At 35.7% G+C, this 22,806-nt stretch overlaps 1 protein-coding gene across 2 annotated transcripts in view; it reads left to right on the top strand.

Moving 5' to 3' along the window:
• LOC113118417 (rho family-interacting cell polarization regulator 1-like) overlaps positions 1-22,806 on the top strand; it is a 65,664-nt gene that overhangs the window by 8,483 nt on the left and 34,375 nt on the right. The window contains exon 1 of one of the 2 annotated variants that reach the window (XM_026287558.1): positions 3,521-3,963. The exons of the other annotated variant lie outside the window; for it this stretch is intronic. The gene's annotated coding sequence lies outside the window, so the exon portion shown is untranslated. Of the gene's footprint in view, positions 1-3,520; positions 3,964-22,806 lie in introns of those variants that run through there. 2 annotated transcript variants of the gene reach the window in all.

The following is a 22,806-nucleotide window of genomic DNA, read 5'->3' as shown; positions in this document are numbered from 1 at the left end:
GGTTTGCCTATTCTTATTAACCACTAGCTTCAAAATCAGTAGACAAAATGCTAGCAAGGCCCCTAGAGAATAGAGTAACAAAAACACCCATCTTATTATGCCACTGTAGTCCCAGATTTACATTTACTTCATATCCATTTCAGTAATACTTTCCACTGATGCAATATCTCAGTGCTTATACTGTTGATCTTCTTATATGAGTCCATGCAAGCATACTGAGTTTACACACAGACTAATCTACCCCTGAAATGAGGGCTTTGGAGATGCCTGACCCAATAAGACTTTCTCATGCCTCCAGGTATGACTTTATCACACAGTTTGCATCTGAGTTTTCTTCCAGCAATCAAACCTGTATGTATTTTATTGAGTAGTGAGTTAGTGTGAAGCTCAATATCTTGCTGTGCTTGTTATGTGCAATATGTGCATGTTATGAAATACCAGAGCAGCAGATGGTGTGAACAGGTGGCATATAATAATAAGTGTGGGTTAGTATGCATTTCTCTCTTTTTTGCGTGGGTTAGCATGTTATAGTGGGTGGGCTTTTATAAGGTGGCTGACAAATGTTAAGGATTCCTGAGACGGTTAAATGAAAAGTTCTCTGCCCTTCATAAGACTTTGACTTTGTAAAGCTCTTCAAAAATGACTTTCATTTCACTTCTGAACAGTGAAATTGAGGAACTGAGAAAGCATAAGAGAACTGGAGCTCGGTTTGGAAAAAAAGGAGTGGCTTTACGAAGCTGTGACGTCAATGACCGAGCTTTCTTTAATAAGCAGTAAATAGATAAATAAACACTTTACCAGACATTTCAAAGTCTTTTTGCTGTTTGCTGTACTCTATATACAAGTTTTTAAAAACATTTAGCATATGCTTTTCATGTGTTTGCTTACTTTATATGACTTTTAGAAGCATTTGGACACTGTGGTACTAAAACATGAAACCCATGCGCATAGCTTTCAGCCCTCCACCCAAAAAACACCCACAAACACACCCTCCCAGTAGTACATTCAGGCCTTGGGAATGAGAATTAGAATACAAGAGCGACTTTGACAAGTTTATAAATACATCCTTGCTTCAAAACACACATGCTTTGCATTATAATTCAGGGGCCTGAGTTTTTTATATATGTAGTGACATGTCCAAAAAAATTCAACTCACAAGCTGCTTAAAAAAAATAAAGAAAGAGAGGAACGAAGGATAGGAAGTGATAAAACGTTGTCCCCTCCAAAAATTGTGGACATTCCCTCAGGGAGTCTGAAAGGCAGGTTGCACGCACTGAGGTTCAGGGGTCAATGAGCATGGAGATTGTACAAGAGGGGGCTTCATGTGACTGACAGCCTGCCAGCAGCAACTCTGGGCTCCTTTGACCTTAGAAAACAAGTAGAAAAGGGGGAAACGTGTAAAATCATAAAGAGGTGGAAAAAATAATTTATGTCCAAAAATACAAATCTAATAACTTGTACTTAAATTATTGATCTTTATTAACAGTATAGCAGACTACTTATAAGATGCATATGAATATCAGTTGTCACTCTGTATTTCCCATAAAATGTCTTGGTAAGATGTTATTTTATGATCAAATCTCTGTAGTGTTATTGTGGGGCTAAACATATAATGCAGATTGCGAGAAGATAATATAACCGTTCCTCGAAAAACCTTATGTATCATATTTGATACTCAAATTTTAACTAGATTTTTCTAAAATGACGTATGAAAAATTAAATAAACTTAATTTGTTTTAGTCCAGTAGTTGTTCATCTTTAAATATTACTAACCATATGATAGTCATTTATATCTTTGCTTTATAAAAATGAATGATTTCCTGGCAAAAAGATGTGTACCTCAACCTGAAGGATTATACTAAAAATGCCTTTTACTTGATAAAAAAGTATAAACTATCATTTACACAACAGGAGACATATAGTAGATTGTGTACAAGTGTTTCTACAAAGTTGTGATCATGTTGAAAGTTTAGCATCAAAAACAGCAGGCTTTATAGGGTTAAAGTCTGTTTGATGAGGGTCCTTCACGTCTTGCATGGCCTGGATTTCGCTCTACATTCTGCAGCCTAATTGCATAATTTAGGTGCCATGCTTTAGCCCTAGGCAGTGGATAATTTGCAGTACTCTTGTCCGGGCTAAACTGCATAGGGGTGATTTGGAGTGGGGGGTGTGCTACAGTGATTAAGGGAAGTGAATTCAGAATTTAGATAGATAATGGCTGGCTGGGTTTGAATAGGGGGCAAACAGGGAGGGGTAAAAGGGTAGCCACCATTGATCCCTAGCTCTCTTCAGTCTCAGGCCTATCTTTTGCTGGCAGGTGGCCACGTCAAGCCTCTCTTCAAACACATGACATCACCTTCAGTTATCGCCAGCAGTGTTGCTGCAGCAACAGCTGAGCAAAGCCTATGAGACCAGTCACATCTCCTCTTCAGCTGCAACACGTCACACATGCTCATACAGTCCAAATCTTCCATTTCAAACTGTTACTTTTATGCTTGTTGCGTTTAAAGGCACAGGAGTATCTTGAAGATACACCACTAACACCACTGAGAACAATCATCCATCCAAGCATTGGGGTAGCGACTGTTCCATGGAGAAGCAATAACGCTTGTTTTATTGAGGTGAACAATTCTGGTGACACAGTAAAGGAGGTTTGTGTAATATTAACATGGTAGTGGTTTAAACTTTGCCCTAAAACGTTCAGAAAAATGTCCTTGTTATGCATTTCTTCCTAGAATCGTCTCAGCTTCTCATACTCTGCTCTTACAACGTTTCTATATATAGTCTGGTGTTATAATTGCCATGCAGCCACTTTAGCCTATAATTTAACCTGTAGCTGCGTTCCTCATCAGCAGGAGCCTATCCACTACAATCTATTTATGTAAATATGTATGTATAACATGTGATAAAAACTTATTTTTATTTGGTGATAGTAAATTACTACATTCACTAATTTTAAATTCTCTTTATGATATGATTCTTGACCTCCACAGCCCTATCAATAAACCGATACACAAAATGCTGTTCCTTTTGAATCATATCATATTAGTGGATATCATTTAGCATATATATATATATATATATATATATATATATATATATATATATATATATATATATATATATATATATATATATATCTGTCTATCTATCTATCTATCTATCTATCTATCTATCTATCTATCTATCTATCTATCTATCTATCTATCTATCTGTCTTTTAATATATGTACCTTTATGGCATATGGTTCCACACACTTAAGCATGATGAGTGTTTTTAGTATAAAGCATGTTTTGAGAGGAAACAACAGAAAGCAGGACCCTGATGCCAGGTTTACCCTTGTGATGATGTTCTTGGGAGGGTGAGGGGTGTAACTCATTTCACATCTTTGGGTTTCACTGAAAGAGGCCAGGAAAAGCTCAAATCTTTGTCCCTCCCCTTCTCCCTTCCCCCTCTCTCCGATTTAAAACGAGGATCGTGCATGAAGTGTATCATAAGTACAACTGCGGATGTACAGTAGATCAGACTGTAAAGGAGATTTCACATATCACCCGATTTATCATTTTTTCCCCCTGCTTCATCACATTCTTACTCCCCTCATGAAATAAGGTGCCTCGATACTCCCTCCACGCTGTGCCGGGTGTGAAGTGGACACGCCGGGGATGGACGTCTTTTCATTTGCATGTGTTTTGTCCACACCCCTTACGAGATAACGACAGGACCAAGCCTACAGCCTTGCCTTCAGAGGGAGAAAGTGACACGGCTCTCTCTCTGTGTGTGTGTGTGTGTGTGCAGTGAATCGAGATTGAGAGTGCAGGAGCGTTTATCGAGGATATATTTTCTACGTCTTGCGCGAGAAACTTACTCGTGCCATCCATTAACGTGACGTTGAAAGTGTCAGCGCGCGGATTGAAAGATTCGGATTTGGATTTAAACATCGATGATACCAACCCTGACAAACATGTATGTGGTTTCATTGTTCATTCATTTATTTTAACGACGCTTTTGTGATGTATATGGTCATGTTCTGAGTATATTCGGTGCTTATTTAAACACCAGATTTACTTAAAACATCTCTAACGGAAATATACAATAGATGGTAAAGTATAATGCCAACACAAAACAGTCTATGCCAATGTATTTTGAGCTACCTGGTAAAAGCGAGTCCATTTGCCTTATAAACTGTGAATATTTGTAGTTTTTAGTTATTTTGCAAATGAATGTTCAGACGGTGTGATAGACTTTCTCTAAACATGGCATGGAGGAGACTGGGAGTGAGCTCAGATGACAAAGAAAGCTTTGTTTGGTATATGTGTGTAGAAGATGCAACTTTGGATATTAATAGTCAGGAATTACATAGCGGAAAGACACCGTCAGGCACTTTGTGTTATTGCTTTGAAGCCTCTCTTTTTCTCTTTACACGTCATTGCTCATAGCCTTCAGTTGCTTTAGAGAAGAGAATATCCCATGAAGCTAATCCTGCAAGACCTAATCTGATCCCTCTGATTTTTCTCCCTTATGCATGCTAGGGAATGCTGGCTCTTATAAGCTATTTTTGTTTCTTTGGAGTATATGTTTCTTTTTTCTAGTTTACTAGTTTGATTGATGCAAGTAAACAACTTTGAGCTATGCAAACTGCCACCATTAGTAGTTTGTTGTGGAATGGGAGAGGAGCACCATGATGTGTGCTGTCAGTTCTTCACATGAGAGGAGGACATACAAGCCCACTAGGATCATTTTAGAAAACAGTGGTAACTTTTTGCCTCCATGACCGCTTAATTTGCATGGACATAAAAATGGTTTATGTAGATTACAGTATTCCTTCTCTTACTTATGCTTCATTCAATTTTATTAGGTTTTAGCATTTAGCTTTTTTTTTTATTGGTAAACTCGGACCACTACAATGTCAAATATTTAATTAATTAAATATTTAATTATGCATGTTTACCCCCCCCCCCCCCTTACATTTAGATCACTTTCAGGTTAAATTATTCTTCAGATTACAGTTAAGTTTAATCAATAGCAAACCTAAATAGCCATTTATCATACTGTACATTATAATGTTGATGTTTGTCACTTTTTGCATTCAAGTGATAAATCATTTACAAAATAAAAAAGTTTTTGTTTACATAATATGTGTGCTGTGTATATTTATTATATATAGATACACACACATGCATGCATACATTTCAGAAAAAAATGTATGTTCATATATTAAATATATTTATTTATATAAAATAATAATTGTGTATAAATATGGACATGTAAATACATAAATTATATATTTTCCAAATATATACTGCATGTGTGTGTATTTATATACACAATAAAAATACACAGTGCACGCACATATATTATGTAAACAACAACTTTTATTTTGTATGTGACAGCACTAAAAATGATCAATTGTAGGGTTTTATTTATAAGTTATTGTCCATAACATAAAACTAATTATCAGCGTATCCGGTATTGGGTAAAATCTGAATCTGTGAATCCATAATCAGAGGCCCACTTTAAATGGACCCTGTTCTACAGAGCTATTGCCTGTACTACAGCATTATCGAACTATCTTCTCCACATGACCGAAAACAGGAGAGCCAAAATGTCCTCATTCCTTTGACGTGGCTATGTCTTGGCTTCCAGTTCTTTGTGCGCTGTGCTATTTATGAACTTGCACGTGAGATTTGCTGCGAACCTTGTGACTCTACTAACCGTGAGGCTGTGTTGCTGTACCCGCAGCCGTACTTTCTGTGAAGAGTGTGGGAACACTTCTTTTTAGAAAACTCAGAGCCTTGTGGGCAGCACCACGGGCCACACAATCTGTCCTTTGTGCGGACCTGGACCAACATGAAGGGATTTAATTTAGCTAATTATTTGATCAAGCAATGTGATGAAAGTGATACAGTAAAAAAGTGTGTGCTGCTGGTCATACTGTCCCAGTGGACAGCTTCCTGTTTTTTTGCAATCTGTAAATCGTTGTGATTGTGACATTAAGCTAGAGCGGTTATGTGCATATTTTCTATTTAAAATTGGCTTTATTTGCTTAGATAGGCATTTATAAAAAAAAAAATTCAGTTACATCATATTTGCTTATCCAAACAGTGTGCCAGATGTGTACTGTAGTTCCAAGTCTTGTTTAAGTAACATATTTACATTCAACCAAACAGAAAAGCAATGAGCATGCAGTTTTTCCCCTTTCGCTTTCTGTCTATAAACTCTCACTCGATTATTTTCTTTTTCATTCTGTTTCCTCACAAAGACATGCACGTCCTCCCCCCAGAGGAAAGACTGTCTGTCCTGACTGACCATTCTGAAAATAGACATGCCTTGAAGAAGGACCGGTTGACTGTTTACTGTCTAAAAAAATATGTCTACAGTAACTTGTGAAATCTGTGTTACCTGACTTACTTTTAGAATGTGGAATGCCTAGCGATTTGGCAGCACACAATTGGGTATTTATTCCCCGTTTTGTATTGTGGGATTCTGTTTCTTAGAAATGGATGTAGGTTAGCTGCCAGCATCTATTTGTCCTTTTATCATCTACAATGCTTTCTCTTCCTTCTCGGGAAAGCAGATAGTGCATTCATTTTTCTTCCTGTCGGTCAGACAACCACTAGTTTCAGAGGAAGCCAGCACGTCTTGAAATGAGTGTCTGGATCTGTGTGGGAGGTTACAAATGATTCCTCCAGTCTTTAGCACCTGGAAGTGTGTGCTCTTTACCGGTATTGTTGCAGCTGCCCGAAGGTTGGATGCTTCTCTTGCAAAGCACAAACTTTTTCCATTGTTTCAGCTTCACTGGCAGACACTGTGACTTTAAACACATAAATGTATCATTCTGTGTTATACCTTCACAGAGATTCCACTGTAAAAAAAAAAAAAGACCTCCAGAAAAGTTATAAATAAAAGGAAAATTCATGTTTAATTCAATATGTTTTTACTTGGCATCCCTGTGTAATTATTTGTGAAATATCCTAGCAGTTTCTGAGTGAAAAATAATTTTAATACCATTTTTTTCAGTGTAATAATGCACACCGTCCTCCTTGTTTAGACACACATCACATGCACACAAGGCCTCCTACTGTAGTTTTTGTGGCTTACTATTAGCAATGGTTAATTTGTCTGATTGCAGTGTGTGCCTCCACAGTGGGTGGCGTTCATTTTTAAACTCCACTTTTTCTTAGACTGCTCAGAGCAGCGACCTGCCATACATTGCACCCCTGCTGCTGTGTGCTTTAAAGATATAGATTATGACGTTTTAAGCAAACCAGTATTTAACAAAAGCAACCTTGAGCAAAAATGCATTTACTGAAGAAACCATTCCATTTTAGCCTTCTTTTACAAGACTTCCAGCTCTTTTATCATGCATTTCTGTACCAGCTGAGGCACCGAGCAAGTTTAATATGTCAGAAAAGCCATATATACGGTGCTGGTATTTGATGTAAATGTTTAAATGCATTATATAATAGTATTATGAAAGGAACCACACAAAAATAAGTCTTTATTCATCTATAATCTGCCCCATAATCATAATTTGTGTAAAAAGGATACAAAATTGTTGATGTTTTACTGCCACTGGTGGAAACCGAACTGTATGTAAAGATACGTTTTTGGAGTTGCAAAAATGTAGGTAGAGCACTGTGTTTTCTATAAGCCTATATTGTAAATATCAGTCTGTCATATACAGTAAATGGCTCTTGGTTCAGTGAGAGGGTCAGTAGTGAACTCAATAAAGGCTCTAAATGATTCAGTCAGTGAGTCTGATTAAAACTGCTATGAGTTCAAGAGTCTTTTGTGAATCTTTTTGACTGATTAATCGGATTTGTCAAAGAATCACTTCTTAAGAGTCATGTTCTTGTTAATCAGACATCACAGGTCGCAGTAGGTGCGTTTACATGGACACCGTTAGCTTCCATCGGAATTTATTCATTCTGATTGACAAATCCGGACGTAGTGTTTACATGAAAGCTAAATAAATTAATCGGGTTGATATGCGCATTTATATGTCGCAAGCTTCTGATCGGATTTACTGTTTCGACATGCGCACACTGCATGAGTATACAAAGTTTCCCACTGTTGTCGTGTACTTTTTTTAAAAGCACACGTGATATTTATCTATTTTGGGTTTTAATTAGGCGACGACCAGCAGTTGAACTGTTGTACAGTGCTGCTTACTTTAAAAAAAAATATTAAAAGTGCCCCTTCCCACACCCAAAACCAGTTGTTTGTTGATGAGAGTATTAAACAAGGTCTCTTGTGGAATGTTATCCTGCTCCACTTCACAGATGCTGAGTGAAAGGAGAGTTTTATTATGACGCTATACTTAAATATTACACTTTATTCAGATGTACAGGAAGTACAGCTCGTTCCGCGTGTCATATGCCATTATGCTATTTCTACGTCACTGCACATTTCAGACTTGAAAAGTTTTTGGTAGTATGTTTGAATTTTTGTAAGAACTGTAACCGTTTATGCAGTTTTTTAGGTGACAACCCAGAGCTCGGCCTCTGGCTGTGTGCCTGCAGGAAACAACAGCATAGTTGTGTCAGTGCTATCTCCTGGATAAACAGGAAGCTGCTAAAACTACAGAGCTGTGCAGTAGGGACAGTGATGTCTAAGAAGTATGACAGCACTGTGAAAGCCTAGCGTTGCAGTTAACCAAATCCACATTAACCCTCATGTGCTTGGAAACAAAGTGCTGTCAACCCTCTGCTGAACATACCTGAAGATATTTCTATATTTTTCAGAGTGAGAGATTATTTTGATTTGTGAAACAATAATGCACTAGAGAGGTGATGTATATCTTGTGCATGTAACTTTGCAGTGTCGTGTAGTTACCACGCAGCACTGTATATCTTCCAGCCAAGAGAGATTTTTCAGGATGGTTTAGTCATTAAATCCTCATTTGACTTCTTTTTCTCATTACCTCGTCCAGAGCTCCCACCCATCCGTCTGTGCAGCAACCTTCTTTAGCCCGACTCGTCTCCCCGCGTGTGGATTGGCTGACTACCCACACCCGCAATAAGAGTCTGTTTTCTGACTGTGTAGGGAAATGAATTCCCAGCGTCCCTGATCATAGTGGGGGCGTTTAGGATGATATCATTGTGAAGAAAAGATAAACACAAGTTAGGATTGTTTCATTCTGCACTGCAAACTTCACCAGCTCACAATGTTATAAGATGGGCTTTCTCAGCTTCTTTTGTGACTCTTGAATAAAAGTTTTCCGTGAGTCAGTTCACTGATTTAGCGATTTATAAAGTTCATGAAATCTTCACCTTATGTAAAAAAAAAAAAGAAAATTGTGAAATATCCACCATTCAAAGTTTGTGGGGTTGGTAAATTTTTTTTGTTATTGAAATTTTTGAATAAACTATTTTATGCTCACCAAGGATGCATTTGTTTGCTTTAAATTTCAGGAAAAATAGTAATGGACTACACCTTTTCTTGACTCTTGAATATGAAAGTTTATTTCCGTGAGTTAGTTCACCGATTCAGTGGTTCAAAATGTTCATGAAAGTCTCCACAGTTAAAAAAAACCTTTCAAAGTTTTGTGGTTGGTAAATTATTATTATTACAATTATTATTATTTATGGCCACAACGTTCTCAAGTCTGCCGGCCGTTCCTCACTCAAGCACGCAGAGTGTGACGCTCGCTGTGTGACGCATTTTATGGAAGAGTGTTTCCTGAACCTGCAGAGTAGCCTACAATGGGTCTGTGATTAAAGGCTGTTCTATAAAGTGGGGCAATTCCAACTTTGAAAGGACAGTCTGGCGCTTCTGACTCACAGCCTGTAAGTAAATTTTTTTATATTTAAAGGTCCCATGACATGGATCATTTCCTTATCTTTAAATGCTTTTTAATGTTCTCTTAGGTGTACTTATATTGTTAGTATGATTTTTACATTTAAAATGTAGAAATAAAAAGCATTTTTAGATCCTGATATTAGCCCTCTGGCTTGAATGCTCTGTCTGAAGGGGCGTGTCTGCTCTGAGACTCCGAGCAAACCACAACTGTTGTGATTGGCTGACATCGTTGCATTCGAAATGCGTTCATGTGGAATATAACGTTATATATATATATATATATATATATATATATATATATATATATATATATATATATTTACTATTACAGCTGTCAAGATTAAGTAGACAGAGCCTGTTTATCGCGTGGATCCAGTGATCTCGTCATTATTGCAACACGTTATTTCACAAAATGCTTTCACCACAGCTAACAGCAAACACATGAAAACAGTAAGAGCTCCGTTGTGCAGCATAACAGCATCATTCATTGTAACGACAGTTTGGGCAAGTGTGCAGATATACTCGCGATGTGTAACAGCTCCGGAAAAAAGCGAGCGTTCTTTGATCGCTCTCTGTAGTTAAATCACAATTTAAATAACAGATTTGTTTCATGCTACTAAGAGAAACAACGTGAAGTTGATCGTTTAGTCACTGGCTTGATTCACTGATGCATCAGTATTAAAAGATTTAGAAAGAAAGTCTGTGTGAACTTGAATGATTAGATCAGGCATTAATGAACACTGTTACTCACTGTTTGTGCCGGTGCTGTCGAATCCATATCATAAAAGTCTGTTTGTAACGCCTGTGATGAATTATATGTAAATATTTGTGTGGGCAAAGCAGAGAAAGGGGAGGTAACAATTCTCGTTACAACGTCACAACGAGGAGATTCAAGATCAGCCCGTTTGAGCTTCCATTTTCTCAAAGGCAGAGAAAGATAGAAAAATCTCAATTTACACCGATTCAAATTTCTAGAAACTTGGGGACCATATACAGGCTAGGGGAACTCATATTAATGTTAAAAAACCTCAGAAAGTGACATTTTCACGTCATAGGACCTTTAAAGAGTTTGCCAATGATGATTCAAACGTGAGTTTTCTGCAGTGTAGATTTGCGCTTATTGTTTGTATTTTCTCAGATCACAAATGCAGACATGGTTTTATGTTTACACAGAGAAATATGCAACACAACGCGTAAAGTAATAGTATAACTCATTATAATCAGTAAGTATGTCCCCACTGGATGCAACAAATGTCTTTTTTGTAATGGGTTTTAATGTTTTTGTCTGGTCATGCAGGGAGACTGCATCACAGTATGCTAAGGGGCGTAACATTTCCAATTCATTCAAGGTGATTCATCTTCAATAATGAAATCTATATAGTGTAGCTTTTTAGTGAACAACGGCTGTGTGTATTAACTGCCACTCCATTTGAAAGAAGGTGATGGGGATTTACGGTCGCCGTGATTTTGCCAAGTATGACATGTTCCTGGATCAACATCTTTTGTTGATCCTGGATCAACATTATTATAAAAAAATATAGATTTAACCTAATCCCTAACCCTACCCATAATTTATTCCTAAAATCAGTGGGAAATTATATCTGATTAACAAGAGTGTTGAAGCACCTAACCCTGATTTTTTTTAGCCTAAAACAGATATTTCCTGAAAAGTTATATCTGAATTCTGATTGGTGGATTGGAATGTTGTTCCAGGATCAACAAGGATGTTGATCCAGGAACATGTTGTACTTGGTGAAATCATGCTCACTGGGGATTTACCGCTAATCACAGAACCAGAATTACTGTTCGATCTATTGTCCTGCGCTACGCTTGAGGTATTCGGCCAGTCACAACGCACTGGATAGCTGGCCAATCAGTGTACACCTCGCTTTCAGAATGATGAGCTTTGTAAAAATCAACACGTTTCAGAAAGGAGGAGGATAGAGGAGCAACAATAATGTACATTATGTGGAAAATGTGTATTATGAACCGTAAACTGCACACATGCATTACAAAAAATAATGTTATTTTTTAGCAACATCATAATGGCCCTTTAAAGTACTTTTACACAGGACCTAAATACATTGCAGATATGCTCGCTGAATATAAATCTACCGGACTAGTCAGATCATAAGGATCGAGTCAGACAGAAATACCAAGGGTTCACACAAAACAAAGGGAGTCCGCTTTTAGCTATTTTGCCGACTGCAGTTGGAATCAGCTTCCAGAAGAGATCAGATGTGCTAAAACATTATTTACAGTGATACAGGGATTTATGTATAATCCTTTTTTTATTATTTGTAACCGTTTAAATGTAATTTAAAATACATTTTTAAGTCTTTTTACAAGTTTTTAAGTTGTTTGTTTTATTTTTTTATGATTATTTTACTTCCTTTTATGTAATGCACTTTGAATTACCATTGTGTATGAAATGAGCGATATAAATAAAATCACTTTGCCTAACCTAAAATAAACATCTTAGTAAAAATGTCAGATATGCTGAAGACAATCTGTTTGATTTGTTTGAGTACTTCCTAAATCCAAGAAAAATAATTTTCAGCTCAACTTCTTTTCCTCTACAGATACTTGAATAAGGACTTGAATAAGCCACCTGTTATTTTTGGCTTCTCTTAACACTCTTCAAATTGGAGTAAACACACCTGAGTGTGTGCGGTGGGTTGTTACACAGTGCTGGAATGTTGAGCAACGTCTGGATGTTTCACAATATGATTGTGCCATTTGTGTGGTATTCACCGCTAGCATAATCTTGGCTCTCTGAATAAGACACAGCATGGCCACGTGTTTAAACTGATTGTCATTATACTATTGCCATGGCAATGTGTCATTGAACAACAGGCATCATGGCTCTGTGTATTTCAGAAATGCTAGTGGAGTTGTATTTGGCCTAGCATACTGTGTAATTCCTAGGTAGGCTGTGTATTATAGTACACTGTGTATTTCTGGACTGTGTCATTACACAGTGAGAGAGAGGACTGTTATTACTGAGTCAGTGCAGGAGAGATGGAGCATCTGGATGGGTGACTCACTCGCTCCTCAAGGTGCGTTCACATGCACGGGACTCGTGAACTGTGACACAGGACACCTGAATGTTTTCAAGAATAACTTTTATGTGCTCATTCAAGACTTTAAAACATTACACAGTAGTGCAGCTGAATATGCTGTAAGAAACCATTTGCTATTTATAATTGGTCATCTGGTGTGGAGGAATAGAGACAGAACTAGTGATCGGTACGTGATTTGTCAGTGGCTCATACTCATCTACAAAGTGGGGTGTACACATAAATGTTGCATTTCTTTTACACTATATATATATATATATATATATATATATATATATATATATATATATATATATATATATATATATATATATATATATAAAACAAAATATTTACTTGCATATTAAATTCACAATTTTGAGACATTTTTCATTATTTGCCAATGTTAAAGGATACTTGCATATTTTATTATAAATATATATATACATATATGTATTTGTATGTGTGTGTGTGTTTGTTGGGGGGGTAAAATACATTTACAATTAAAAATAATTGTAAATATATTATTTTATATTTAAATGTAAATATTTTAGAATTAATAATTTAATTTTAATTTCTGAAACATTTGGGATATTTTGTATTATAAGCCAACATTTTAAATCACACTTGAATATATTTTATTTAATTTGTACATTGTATGAACATTTTTAATATAAAAAATACATTTGAAAATAAAATTAATTATTTTAAATATTTTTATTTAATGTTTAAATATTTTAGGATTAAAATATATAAAATCGAATAAATTATCTTTTTATTTTTTTAATAATAATCATATTTTTGGGGTGTTTTTAGTTTTTGTTGGTATTTTGGTGGTCAACACAACACTGCTATCTACATATCAGCATCAGCCTTTGAAAAACCCTTATCAGTTGACCATTAGTCTCCATGACAGTGAGGTCATCGTAGGAGTTGGAGTGTTACTAAGAACATCATTTTATTTCCACCACCCCGTGTGGGAGTTGACGAGGGCCGAGCAGATGGATTGGACCATGGTGCTTTTGGAATATCCACTGTCCTTATCAGCAGATAAGTTAAAAGTTTCCAAGATGATCACCACCCATGTGAGATTCATTCTGTTTTTAAATTTGTCACACTGTGTATGATTTGATCTTTTAGACTGTGACTAGTTCAGGGTTATGATGCCATCCTCAAAGAGCTGTGTGCTGTGACAGATCACTTACACCTTGCCAGTTTGCTCTCTAAGTTAATCAGCTTACACCGTCCAGTCTCAGAGACAGCTGTGTGGTCTGCCACAAACACACAGTACAAACCTAATGCCCTCCACACACGTCTCTCTAAACCCGTGCCTGTCTTTACCCTAAAGACACAGTGTGACTCGTGACTCCTTGAGTGTCTGTGATTGTGACCAAAGGCCACAAACATGATCAACTTCCTCAAGCTCTCACAAGTGCTGACAAACGGGTTCATGATACCTGTGAATGTACTGAATCTGAAATTCCATGCAATTCTCATGTGCAGGTATCAAAATATTTGCTGTCATATGTATATTGGTCATCATTCATTCCCCTAAAGTTGTTCTAAATCTGTGTGACTTCCTTCTGTAGAGCACAGAAGATATTTTTGAAGAATGTTTATATGGTTAAAGTCAACAAGATCCAGTCTTGTTTTGGACCAGATTGACATTCATTGTGTGTACAAAAAAGACTTTAATATCTTTAAGAATATTCTGAATCAGCGCCTTGTGTCCTGGGTCAAGTGTTCTTCCTGTAAACAAAAGGAAGGCTCATGGTATAATCTGAGACTGATGAGTGATTTATTACAGCTCAGTTAGCCTCAGGCTTGACACGTCAGATTTTCAGAGCTATAGATCAGGGTTTCTCTAATGGGGGTTTACAATAAATGCAGCAAATGCTATGTCTTTATGTGTGTTTGCGAGCGCAACGGTACAAATTTGCAGAATTTCCAACATTTTTGTGGGCAGACGTTTATAGTACTTCAGTACTATTCTGCCAAAACAAAAGCTTAAGGATTTGAAATGTTTAAAGTCTGAGGGTTTAAATATTTGAAATTAAGAATTTAAGACAAAAATATTAGTATTGTAATTTGTAATGTCGAATAATTGGAAAATAATTATTTTTGCTTCACAGCTAAATTGTAATTTGCGAAAGTAATGTATTTTGTCTTCATTTTTGTTGTAATGCTACTACTACTTAATGATGGCAATTAGTACTATTATAACAATAGTGATTCTTTTTATTTTAATTATTGTTGAGTTTTTAAAATGCCAATATGAGTGTTAATACACTATTACTAAAAAGATGTTTGAGTCTACTTTAAAGTCCAAATAACACACTTACTAAAAAAGCTTAAATATTTTATCTGCCTACTTGCATGTCATGTGACCATTAACCAGTATCAGAGAGCTAAGAACATGCGAATGTCCTGGTTAATTATTGAAATATTAACTTAATATATTGGGGCATACTTCAAGTAAATATTTTACATCTAAGCGGTTTAGGAATTCGATATTTAGTTTCATTGTTTGAGTTTTTTGGTGACAAAAACATGGACCAGTTTGTTGCTACATAGATCCTAATGAGGTAAAAGAAGATGTACAGAGTTGGTGTTAAATTCCCAGTGAGCTGGAGTGTCTTCATGCATAATAATCCTGCTTGATGTTCTCCCAGTGGCGCAGCCACAACCTCAAGAAAAGTCCTGCTGGATCCAATGAAAGCCATACTGCGGTGCGTGATAGTGTTGTATTGGAGATGTTCTGATAGGAATTGCATTCAAAACAATCTTTGCATTTTAGTTATTAATAGAGGACCACTGTGATTTCATGTTCTGGTTCAGATGGGCTTGAGATTTCGTTTTTAATAAGATGGTAGCGTTTGTCTGGAAGTGGGTGTTAGTCGTGCTCTGGATGTGTGCACATTAAAACCCATTAATAAGTACATCTGTGCAACACATGAATAAGGCTTTAAAGTGAAACAGTATTCACTGTGTGCATAATTATTAGGCATGTTGATATTCTGATTTTTTTTTGTGCTTGGAAAAAAATATCAATGTGCCTATGCAGTGTAGAAAAGCTCTCACAGAAGAATAATCCACTTCTTTTCAGTGACAGGACTTTAGACCTGGCCAGACCATGAATGCAGCACACTGCTGTGTCTCTGAAGGGTTTAAACAAACAGGAAGTGGAGGTTTTCTTGTCTGATCCTCTTTCCTTCTCCTGAACCCTTGGCTTTATGATTATTTCTTGATTTGTTCATGAAACGAGACTGGGAAGGACCCCCTCCACCTTTTTTTCCCCTTTGAGGATATATAGGTCATAATCTATTTTAAACCATGAAATCTTTATAGAAGATCAGAGACTTGAAGACCTCTCATATCCCATTTGACTCATATTACAGCCCATAAGGGGAATGATATAACCGGACAGGACAGAAATGTTAAGTTAGTCTACATAAATATCAGTGGTCTTTATAAAGTTAATAAAGTATTTTATTTGCTGAGCTCATGACAGCACATGATCTGCAGAGCCACATACTGTCTTATTTTAAATATCCGCATCCTAATGGTTTTTAATAGAATGCTGCAAGTGCATTATTGCATCAAAACATGCATGACATTTTATTTTGGAATTACATTCACAAGCAGACATCCGCTGAGGTTTGGGGAACTGAAACATTAAAATAAGTCTGGGTTGTTAACAAGACACTTGTTGATGCGAGACTATGCTACATGTAGAATGTAGATGTCAAACATTCATAATAATTCTTGTATAATTATTAGGTTTGTATGATGTGAATTGAGTGACATAGTGACATTTGTATTTGTAAAAAGCAATCGCCATCCATCCAGTTGTTGTGTAAATTATATATGTGGGTGCACTGTGTACATTTATTATGTGTATATAAAGAAGCACACACACACTATATATTAAAAAATATTTACATGTATATATTTAAAAAATATTTACGTGTATTTACATGTATATATTTATGTTCACATAATTAAATATATAATATATTTCATTTTATATGTTATTTATGAAAAAACTTTTATTTTGGATGCAGTTAATCATTTTATCTCATTTTATAAATTTAAATTTTAAATATGGTACATTTTAACAAGATTAAGCTAAATTATTAATAATTTTAATAAAATATGTACATATTTATGTATGCATGCATAAATGTGGATGTATTTATAGGTGTTTGTGTGTATATCTTTATTTAAAAAATCTAATTATAAATAGAATCTATAAATAAATTATTTGAATTTTACGTTAAAATGTAGCATAGTTTTTTTAATTCTTATTTTTTATTTAATATATAAAAAAAGCATACTGTTTGTATATTTAGGGTGAAGTGTAATAGAGATGGTTGAGGGGCATTGCATTTTTCAAAAACTCTAGTAACCAGGATTAGGCCTATTTCTGTTTTTCGTTATGGACTGTGAGGGTATTTTCTAGTCTTTTCTACAACACTGTGTAATATATTGACCGATTATACGTCTACACTGTAGATTGACCAATAAGCCTCTTAACGTCCAGCTGGGGATTAAACAGAAAGTCTTGGGTTCTTGAGGGTCCAGGATCTTGCCTGTACCCCAACAGCTACGGCAAGCTGCAGGATGTTTCATAAACTTTCTCTTATCAGACACAGCCAAATACTTTCATAAACCATAAGTAGATCATATGAAAGTGGAGATGTTCTATTTAAGATATGTGTTAGCATGCCCTGACTTGTTGCTGAAGCATTCTTGTATCTTGCATCTAAGGAATTGATTTGATTTGTGTCAGTACCAGAATGATGTGGCTATGTGGGAAAGCGGTTATCCATAAAGAGGGAACTTTTCTTAAACTTGCCTAGAAACATTTGCTGTAAGGTCATGAAATTTCATAATTTTCTGTGTTCAGATTCAGTCATGTGTGGAGATGGTACGCAAATATTTCTTAAAAGCAATGTTTTACTAATTAATTGATTCATTTTATTATTTGTAGTAGTACTATCATTACTTTAAGAAATACATTTTTGTAAAAGTTTATTCAAGTTAAACCAAGTTTTTATTTTGACTGGTTGTTGTGAAGACCTTTAAGTTTCTCTATTCAATTGAATTCAATTTACACTTTATTGTTGGAATTTCTTCCAAAAATTGTCTTGTCTTGCATAACAAAGTTTTCACTGTCTAACATTAATTCACATCAATACACAATACACAATATAATACACACACACACACAAAAAGGCATGTTAATGCACACCCACCTGCAGTGCAAATACTTAAGTACCTTACATTCCTCATAATCCTGCAGCCTACTTAGACCCCCTATTCTGATTAAATAATTTTACTATCAGTCTTGTTTCAGTGACATTCTGTGTTAGGATATAGTAAATTGCATTCTAATGACTTGATTCCATGTTTTCATCCGTGTTTTCTGTATCGTGGAAATCATAGGGCCCTAATTTACTAATTTAGGCCTTAATTACCCTCTGGCCATCCAAGATGTAGGTGACTTTCTTTCTTCAGTAGAACAGATTTTTAGCTGAAACCGGTCCTTGTTGATTTGTAAAATGGAAGTCAGCAGTTACTGGCACTTGAGAGTCAAAAAAAGCATATACAAGCAATACAAAATTAATACCCATGGTATTAACCAAGTCATACCAAAAGTCTTATGAAGCAAAACGATAATCTGTGCAAGAAACTGTACATATTTATTACTTCATGTGTAATTCATTGTGTTACTAAATAATTATTATTTGGGAAATTTACTAGCAATATCTGAGTGAACATATTCTTTTTTCTCTTTTTCATAAATTTTCCTTTTGGCATTTGAATAGGAATGTTTTTTTGTTTTTTTGCATTTGCATTTGTGCAAACTCTCTTAAAGCCTTTTTCTTTATACTAAGTTTTATTGTTTCAGAAGTACAAGTTGTCAGACAGTGGCGGCATGGTTTTTTTGTAGTATGCGGATGTAAAGTCATCAGCAGAGAAGTCAGCAGAAGCGATAACTCTCTTGCTCAGAATGCAGAGTCAGAACAACAGCACGCTTGCACTTTAAGCCACAGCAACTCTTCAAATAGCCAATAAATAGAGCATTATATTTATCTTCTGCCCCCCTTCACATCCTTTTTCACTTGTTGTTATCAGTCTGAAGGCAGGCACTGGAGGAAATGAAGGTCTTATTGGCTGACCATTAATCAGCTGCTGTAGAAGGAGAGGTTGTTAGGAGATGAGATGGCTGTAAAGTGGGACGTGATGTCAAATTAATTTCTGAATTTTGACAGTCATAATCCTGTTTGGTTGTTGTCTAGATCAGAGAAAACAGACCAATCATAGATGTTTTCAAATCCCATTGAGGATCCTGAAACTCACCACAGTCAGAGAGTGTGTGTGTGTTTGTGTGTGTGTGTGTTTTGGATATTCCACCTGGTGTTCATGTGTGTCGGTCCAGATGTCTCTTATTGTGACTCATCGTAGAATCATCCTAAGCACCTTTTGGACATGACTTTGTAGCCTCTACATCTGGCATTACATTATGATGAGGTACTTACCATAAGCCACAATGCCTTTAGTCGTTTGCTATTGTCCAGTAGCTGTATACAGATACTGTAACTAAATAGCATAACTGCTTTTGATGAATTCCAATGTTTTTTTGGCTTTTGTTCAATTATTGATGAAGATATTAAAATGTCCGAATTATTCGGACAATTCTTTTTTTTACGACTGTTTTGCTAATTAAAAAACATTGGTTAAAAATTGCACTTAAACTCAAAATTAAACATTGATTTGGATAAAATAACGGCAGCAGCTATTTGCACTAAGTGTAAATAGTGATAGAGCCTCGCCTCCTTTGCTTCTTTTTCCCAAGGGCAGAATGATGTTTGTGATGTCACAAACCCTTGAAGTAACTGTTTAAAGTCCCTACCAACCGTTAGACATTAAACTGCCAGAATTTTAAAAGACCTTATATCTGTTTGCATTGAGATTCATAACTTTGCAGATATTGTTTATTCTCAAACAGCAACATTACACACTAACTAGTGAAAAAATCGCAATGAATTTGAATTTGAACTCGGTTAGATTGTGTCAGTATGACTGCAGAACACGCTTTACCATCTGTGCCACTGGAGCTGATATTTGATAACTGTCTTTTGTAATGTTGACTAGCCCAGTCACACATTGGTGGACATCATTAGTGTAAATATCCTCTGCCAACTATGTTAGTGTAAATAGACACTCCGTTAAAGAATTATATCTGAATAAGAAAAACACATTATGTCACATTGTGTTGTTTAAAAAAAAATTCTATCACAAATGATAAAGCTCTGAAAAAGGGTAATTTTATGAAATGTTATAAAGTACTGTAAGTGTGTGATGTCTTGTGATGATAATAATATCATATGTTCTTCATGGTTGAATTTGGATTTTCACAAACACAGTGTACAGTTAATGGTACGTCCTGAAATGATCCGAGCTGAAGTCAGCTATAGTCAGATTGCACATGATCTGTTCCCTCATGTGATTCTCCTACTGTCTATTGCCCTGGCATCACCATGACAGATGGAGCATCACTATAGTGATGTCATGCTGTGGTGCACAGATAAACCCCATTCAAGCTCTCCTTATCCACAAGATAGGGTTCATTCTGCTAACCTACTGCCTGAGAGATTGTTAAATTGATATTAGCTCAGAAAATTATATCATTGTGACTCTCAATAATTCATCCAGATGTTTGTGTAAATAAGGTCTTACAAGTGCTGAACAATAGAATACTTGATAATATTGTTTATGTTATCGATCAAATATTTGAAGTCAGTATAAATTTCTTTTTGAATTTTTTATTTATTTAGCATGAATGCTTGATCAAAAATGATAGTAAATGCATTTATAGTGTTAAAAACAGTAATGCAATACATGCAGATGTTTTGAAGAGCATATTAATCAAGGGATCCTACAAAATGTGTCAGGGTTTCAAAGAATAAAATACATTTTAAAATGTATTAAAACATTTTAATAAAATGAACGCAGCCTTGGTAAGCATTTTCCTCTCTGTTGTAAAATACCTAAGGATGAAAGATGATAATAATTTTCATTTATATTCAGCAATAAAAACGGTGTTTACATGCGTATGTTTTTACTAAAACGTTTTAATATTTAACAAATGAATAGCTGAAATGAATAGATTCTAATGCCTACTGAAGTTTAAAACTATTCCAACCTTAAAATTCTCAATGGTAAGTAGTGCTTTAAAATCATTGCAATAAAGTGTCATTTATTAAAATAAATGTCACGAGTACATAAATTATCATCCATGTCTAATGCATACAGTATGTTTTGTGTGAATTGTCTTATATGTTTGTTCAGAACATTGATGTGTCTGTCTCTTTATGTCTGACCTTGCGTGATCTAATTGTTAGACAAATATTCAAACACAGACAGACATTCACACAGACAAGTGTTGTGACGACTTCATAGCAGCTTTTCGCTTACTGCTGAGTGAGTAATGTGACCACTAGACAGGCTTTTTGTGGTGTGTTGCTGACAGAAATCTCTTGACAGTGCGTGACAGGCTGCTAATCGCAACAGCAACTTCTGTAGAACCACAGCCAATTAGCATCAAATGCTCCTTCACCTTTAATGACGTATGAATGATAATTAAAGAAATATGAACACCGACTTCCATGGCAACAATAAGAGGAAATGGGGTAAATGGCTTATTAGGACTGTATATGAGGACAGTAATGATGTCTAGGTTTACTTCACAAAAAACAGTCATGCAACCTGCCTGTCTGAAGCATTTCCCTTTACATGTTCTCATTTGAACATCACAAACATATTTGTTTTGACCTCCCATTTCAGCCATGTAATATAATAATATGTTATGAAGTTGCCCTGTATCCTGACTGTCTGCTGTCTTTGATGAATTGTGCTGCTGTCATCGCTTATCAAGATTAAATTCTTGATCAAGGGAAACTGAAACTGAAATAAAATTTCACAGCTAGTGTCATACAGGCCAAGTCTAAAATATTGTGCCACGTTTTAAAGAAGATCCGTTACCGTGAGTCACAATGCTATCACAATATGGCATTATGCTATTAAATATTTGACAGCCTACATGGATTAAGCAAGCCCACATGGTGATACGTCTGGATGTAAAAAGTTATTTGAATAGAAATGGTTCTTTTAAAGATGACATGAAATGGAAATTCCCCGGTAAAAAATGTGTAACCTGAATGCACTGTAAGTCGCTTTGGATAAAAGCGTCTGCTAAATGCATACATTTATTTAATTTATTCATCTTATTGTGAATTATTACTTTTTTCAGTAATAATTTCTTTTTTACCTTAAAGGTTTTAAAGGTGCTGTAGGGAACTTTTGTAAAAAAAATATTTTTTACATATTTATTAAACCTGTCATTATGTCCTGACAGTAGAATATGAGACAGATAATCTGTGAATAAAATCAAGCTCCTCTGGGTCCTCCCAGTGGTCCTATTGCCATCTGCAGAAACTCCATCGCTCCCGGTAAAAAAATAACCAATCAGAGCTGCGGTTCGTAACTTTGTTTGTGTTCAAAATGTAGAAAAATGTATATAATAAGCGAGTACACCATGAATCCATTTTCCAAACTGTGTTTTTGGCTTGTCCTGAATCACTAGGGTGCACCTATAATAAGTGTTTATATTCGGACTATTTTAGATTGCTTCGGGGATACCGCGGCGGAGTAACCCAGTACCTTTGTGATTCTTCATAGACATAAACAGAGAAGTAGCTCCGGCTACGATGTTCTTCCGCAAGACGCAAGCAGTTTTTTTTATTAACCGCTAGAGCGTCAAAAGTTCCCTACCGCAGCTTTAACTCAATTTTCAACAGACTTTCTCTTATGTATGCCGGACCAATTATTTTAGTCTGCTGGATAGGAGGACCAAGTCCCCTCCTCTTTCCTTTAAAAA

Source organism: Carassius auratus, chromosome 18 (genome assembly GCF_003368295.1).
Source record: "Carassius auratus strain Wakin chromosome 18, ASM336829v1, whole genome shotgun sequence".
NCBI lineage: Eukaryota > Metazoa > Chordata > Actinopteri > Cypriniformes > Cyprinidae > Carassius > Carassius auratus.
Note: the sequence above shows the minus strand (reverse complement) of the source record. Positions and strands in the feature narration are given on the sequence as shown.